The sequence below is a fragment of the Morus notabilis genome, unplaced genomic scaffold (assembly GCF_000414095.1).
Source record: "Morus notabilis unplaced genomic scaffold, ASM41409v2 Scaffold3609, whole genome shotgun sequence".
Taxonomy (NCBI): Eukaryota; Viridiplantae; Streptophyta; class Magnoliopsida; order Rosales; family Moraceae; genus Morus; species Morus notabilis.
In genome coordinates, this window is record NW_010357430.1 from 7,026 (window position 1) to 12,993 (window position 5,968).

Genomic DNA, 5,968 nt, shown 5'->3' on the forward strand with positions numbered 1-5,968 from the left:
GTCTCGGGGGTACCCTCAGGTTGTCCGGGGCTACCCAGGGGGTGTCCCGGGGCTGCCCCGGGGGTGTCTCGGAGGTGCCCCGGGGGTGTCTCGGGGATGCCTCGGGGGTGCCCCGGGGCTGTCGAGGAGGTGGCCTGGGGTTGTCCGGGGGCTGCCCAGGCGGTGTCCCGGTGCTATCCTGGGGTTGCCCCGGGGGTGTCACGGGGGCGCCCCGAGGCTGTCCTGAGGGTGCCCCGGGGGTAAGACGGGGGTCTCCCGGTGGTGCCCCAGGGGTGTCCTGGAGTTGTCACGAGGGTTCCCCGGGGCTGCCCCAAGGGTGTCCCAGGGTTGTCACGGCGGTGCCCCGAAGGAGTCCGGGGGGTGTCCCAGGGGTTCCCTGGAGGGTGTTCCGGTGGTGCCCCGGGGGTGTCCCGGGGTTGTCACGGGGGTGCCCCGTGGCTATGCCGGGGTTGCCCCTAGGGTGTCCTGGGCGTGGCCCGGGGCTGTCCCAGGGGTGTCCTGGGGGTGCTGATAACTCTATGAAAATATAGTTAATTGAGCATTTCTTAGACTTAAATTATTACCTAGAGGGTAATTATTATTAGTATTCTCTTATATTTTTAGTCTTGTTAGTAGTTTTTAGGTAATTGTGTTTAATAAATTCTCTCTCATGATTGGCGTTAAAAAGAACTAATTTGGGTGCAATTTGTGAATAATCTCAGCTTAAAGAGAAGTGGTCATTTGGGGGTTTAAGCAACATTTCGTATTTTGGAGTAAATCTGGTTAAAAAGGAAGTTTTCGTTGCCGTCGATTGCTGCAGCAACGCGCAGGTTGATAAGAGACAGTTTAGTAATTGTGTGCCACGAACAGTGACATTGGCCAATTTATTTGCACATTTTGTTGTTAATTAGAATTATCTTTGTTTGTTTATTTTCTTATAGCCAATTTATTCTTAGTTTTTAACATCTTAAAATCAACTTTATTTTTCTTCCAAAAACTTGAATGGAATTAATTTAGCAATTTGATTTCAAAAACCTTCAATCCCTGTGGGACGATACTTAATCATTCATCATTTTACTACTTGTTGATTCGTACACTTGCGAGATTCTAGATTCACAAATTTAGGCAAGAAGTTTTTGGCACCGTTGCCGGAGATTGTCTTATTTGAATCTTATTGTTAAAGTAATTTACTATTCAAGTATTTTTGTTCATTTTCATCAGAGTTTCTGATTGTTAGCAGGTTTTTCGAACATCTTGTATGCAAGAACCTGAATTATTCCTTCCTGGCCCAAAAATTAAAAGAACCTTGAGAAGGAGAAGAAGGGAGCAGCGAGGATTTGGTCAAATACAAGAAATGGCTGAGGAAGACGCTCAGGGGAACTTACTAAATCATAGGCAGCATCTTAGCGCTCTTGAACTGGCTCAAGGACCATTCTTGGTTAATGATCATGATCAAGCTATCAGAGACTTTGCAGTCCCGGTTCTTGATGGGCTGAATCCTGTGATTGTTCGGCCAAACATTGAGGCCCAACAATTTGAGCTTAAACCGGTCATGTTTCAAATGCTACAGACCGTGGGATAATTCAGTGGTATGGCGACAGAGGACCCTCATCTACATTTGAGGTTATTCATGGAAGTTAGTGACACATTCAAGCTACCGGGAGTTCCAACAGAAACTTTAAGGCTGAAACTTTTCCTTTACCCTTTGAGGGATTGTGCTAGAGCTTGGTTCAATAGCCTACCTGCTGATTCTATTGTTACATGGAATGATCTAGCTGAGAAGTTTCTTATGAAGTATTTCCCTCTGACAAAGAATGCCAAGTTCAGAAATGACATTACCTCTTTTCATCAAACTGATGGAGAGTCAGTTTATGCGGCATGAGAACGTTTTAAGGAGCTACTCAGGAAGTGCCCATTACAGGGTATTCCCCATTGGATTCAAATGGAGACTTTTTACAATGGTCTCAATGAACAAACTAGAGTGCTTGTTGATGCCGCAGCTAATGGTGCTCTTTTGGCAAAATCTTATAATGAGGGCTATGAGATTCTGGAGAGGATGGCTACAAATCATTATCAATGGCCAACCGAGAGACTACCCACAAGGAAAACACCGGGAGTTCTTGAAGTGGATGCAATTACTGCTCTTTCAGCTCAAATGTCGAATCTGACCAACACGATCAAGTCCATGAACACTTCAACTGGAGTGAATTCTGCCAGGCCCTTACACTCTCTTGTGTATACTGTGGAGAGGGGCACCTATTTGAGGAATGTCCTTCAAATCTCACTTTGGCTTGTTATGTGAGTAACTACAACCGTAACAATGCTTACAGCCATCAATACAACCAAGGATGGAGACAACATCCTAATTTCTCTTGGAGTGATCAAGGGGCAGGTTCTAGTGGTGCTCCTCCATATAATAGACCAGCTCAACCGATGTGGATTCAAGCGAGTGAAAATTCAAATTCCTTGGAGAATTTGCTTAAGGAGTACATAACGAAGAACGAGGTTAAGATGCAGAGCCATGATGCAACCTTGAGAAGCTTGGAAACTCAAATTGGGCAACTTACAAATGCTTTGACTAATCGCCCACAAGGCACTCTTCCAAGCAATACGGAAAATCCTAGGTGGGATGGCAAGGAGCATTGCAAAGCCATTCTATTGAGAAGTGGAAAAGTATGGAGCAGCCACAGGAAAAAAATGAGCTAGATGGAGAGCCCTCTTCAATCCAAATGGAAGAAAGGCATGATGGACGCATGAATCCTGTATAAAGTCAAGATCAGGTAGTACCTCGTGTTGCTGTAGCAACGCAACAACAACATAGTTTAGACCAGCAACATCAGAATCTACGTTCTGCTGACAAATAGAGTTCTGCAGTGTTACTGCAGCAACACGAATCAACAAGAACGTGCCAGAATAGACCGCCACCACCCTTTCCTCAGAGATTTCATAAGCAACAATAGGACAAGCAATTTGGGAAGTTTCTTGACGTGCTGAAACAACTTCACATTAATATCCCATTAATTGAAGCTCTTGAGCAAATGCCAAATTACGTGAAATTTATGAAAGAAATTCTTTCCAAGAAGAGGTGTTTGGGTGAATTCGAGACGGTGGCACTTACAAAAGAGTGTGGCCTGATCTCTCAAAGCACTCTACCACCGAAATTGAAGGACCCAGGGAGTTTCAGAATCCCATGTTCGATTGGCAACATTTATTTTGGTAAAGCCTTGTGCGATTTGGGTGCAAGCATAAACTTGATGCCAATGTCTATTTTTAAGCAGCTGGGTATTGGTGAAGCTAGGCTGACTACAGTCACTCTTCAACTTGCCGATTGATCATTTGTTCATCCGGAGGGAAAAATTGAAGATGTGCTGGTGCGTGTTGATAAATTCATCTTTTCGGTGGATTTTATTGTCTTGGATTATGAAGCAGACAAGGAGGTGCCCATTATTTTGGGTAGACCATTTCTAGCTACTGGAAAGACATTGATTGATGTACAAAAAGGTGAACTCACTATGCGAGTTGACGATGAGCAGGTTACCTTCAATGTTCTCAATGTTATGCGTTTTCCGAATGAGGTTGAAGAATGTTCGGCTGTGGGTGTGTTAGATGCTCTTGTGTTGGAAGAACTTAACAAGAATGCTCATGAGGAAATCGAGGAGGAGGATATCACAATTGCTGCATTGGAAGTTGAACAAGTTGATGATGATTCTCAAGCATTACTGGGAGAATCTGATTAAGTGGTTGTTTGTCAAAGAAGACCATTTGAGTCGTTGGATTTATTTGAGAGAAGTTTGAAGCCCCCTAGGCCATCAATTGAAGAACCACTGATGTTGGAATTGAAGCCTTTGCCAAATCACTTGAAATATGCTTATTTGGGTGAAGAAAGTACCTTGCCAGTAATCATATCATCCACCTTGGATGAGGAACAGGAGGACATGTTGTTGGAAGTGCTGAGAAAGCATAAAAGGGCTATGGGATGGTCGATTGTTGATATTAAAGGGATCAACCCTTCTCTGTGTCTGCACAAAATCCTGTTAGAAGATTGTTGCAGCAATTCAGTGGAGCAGCAGCGGAGATTGAACCCCATCATGAAGGACGTGGTGAAGAAGGAAATCATCAAATGGCAAGATGCAGGGATAATTTACCTAATTTCAGATAATTCTTGGGTCAGTCCTATCCAATGCGTACCAAAGAAAGGGGGAGTGACAGTGGTGGCCAATGACAACAATGAATTGATACCCACTAGAACCGTGACTGGGTGGAAGGTATGCATGGACAATAGAAAGCTCAATGCCACCACTAGAAAGGATCATTTCCCACTGCCGTTTATTTACCAAATGCTGGACAGACTCGCTGGGAAGGAGTTTTATTGCTTCTTGGACGGATACTTAGGCTATAATCAGATTGCTATAGCACCATAGGACCAAGATAAAACAACCTTCACTTGTCCATATGGAATGTTCGCTTTCCGAAGAATGCCATTTGGCTTATGTAATGCTCCAACAACATTCCAGAGATGTATGATGGCAATTTTCACTGACATGGTAGAAAAGACTTTGGAGGTGTTTATGGATGATTTTTCCGTCTTTGGTGACTCTTTTGGTGATTGCTTGCAAAATTTGGCTAAGGTGCTTCAGAGATGTGAAGAAACCAACTTGGCCCTCAATTGGGAAAAATGCCATTTTATGGTGACAGAGGGAATTGTCTTGGGCCATAAAGTTTCCCAAAGAGGCATTGAAGTGGATAGAGACAAAATCGAAGTCATTGAGAAACTACCTCCTCCTACGTCTATCAAGGGAATTTGGAGTTTTTTAGGGCATGCCGGGTTTTATAGGCAATTCATCAAGGATTTCTCCAAAACCTCCAAGTCATTATGTCTTCTTTTGGAGTAAAACAAACCATTTGACTTTAATGAAGACTGTCAACATGCATTTTCTGACTTGAAGAGAGCTCTTGTGACAACTCTTGTGATTGTTGCACCAGATTGGGCACTTCCATTCGAGTTGATGTGTGACGCTAGTGATCACGCAATAGGGGCAATGCTCGGCCAGAGAAAGGGGAAGCTTTTTCACTCTATTTACTATGCTAGCAGAACACTTACTGATGCCCAATTGAATTATACCACGACAAAAAAGAACTATTGGCCGTGGTATTTGCTTTTGACAAGTTTCGATCCTATCTTGTGGGGAAGGTGATGGTATATACGGACCACTCAGCCATCAAATACCTCATCTCAAAAAAAGATGCCAAACCAATATTGATTCGGTGGATCTTGTTACTTCAGGAATTTGATCTTGAAATCAAAGATAGGAAAGGAACCGAAAACCAAGTGGCAGACCATTTTTCTAGACTTGAGCAAGGAAATGGAGCTGATTCACGTATTCCTATTCAAGAGAGATTTCCCGATGAGCAGCTCCTTATAGTGTAGCAAGCTTCTTTGCCATGGTATGTAGACTTAGTAAATTATTTGGCGAGTGGCAAGACACCTCCTGACATGAGCAGACAGTAGATGAAGCGGTTCTTACATGATGTGAAATCTTACTATTGGGAGGAGCCTTATCTGTATAAACAGGGTGCGGACCAAATTTGGAGGCGATGTGTTCCCCAAGAGGAGACATTGAGTATTTTGCATCATTGCCATGCTTCACCATATGGAGGTCATTTTGGGGGTTCAAGAACTACTGCCAAGGTATTACAATCCGGTTATTTTTGGCCTACACTCTTTAAAGATGCTTATGAATTTGTCAAGATGTGTGATCGGTGTCAACGTGTGGGAAACATTTCACAACGTCATGAAATGCCTTTAACTAATATCTTGGAGGTTGAGTTGCTCGATGTATGGGGCATTGATTTTATGAGGCCTTTCCCACCTTCATATGGCAACCTGTACATATTGGTGGCAGTTGATTATGTGTCAAAATAGGTTGAGGCATCGGCATTCCCCACCAATGACTCAAAGGTGGTGCACAAATTCTTGCATAAGAACATC

The 5,968-nt window shown here is 43.6% G+C and overlaps 1 non-coding gene across 1 annotated transcript; it reads right to left on the minus strand.

Moving 5' to 3' along the window:
* Window positions 1-1,798: 1,798 nt before the first annotated feature.
* LOC112093056 lies at window positions 1,799-1,905 on the minus strand. Its single transcript, XR_002902894.1, has one exon. It is a non-coding gene; the product is annotated as a small nucleolar RNA R71 (small nucleolar RNA).
* Between the last annotated feature and the right edge of the window lie 4,063 nt (window positions 1,906-5,968).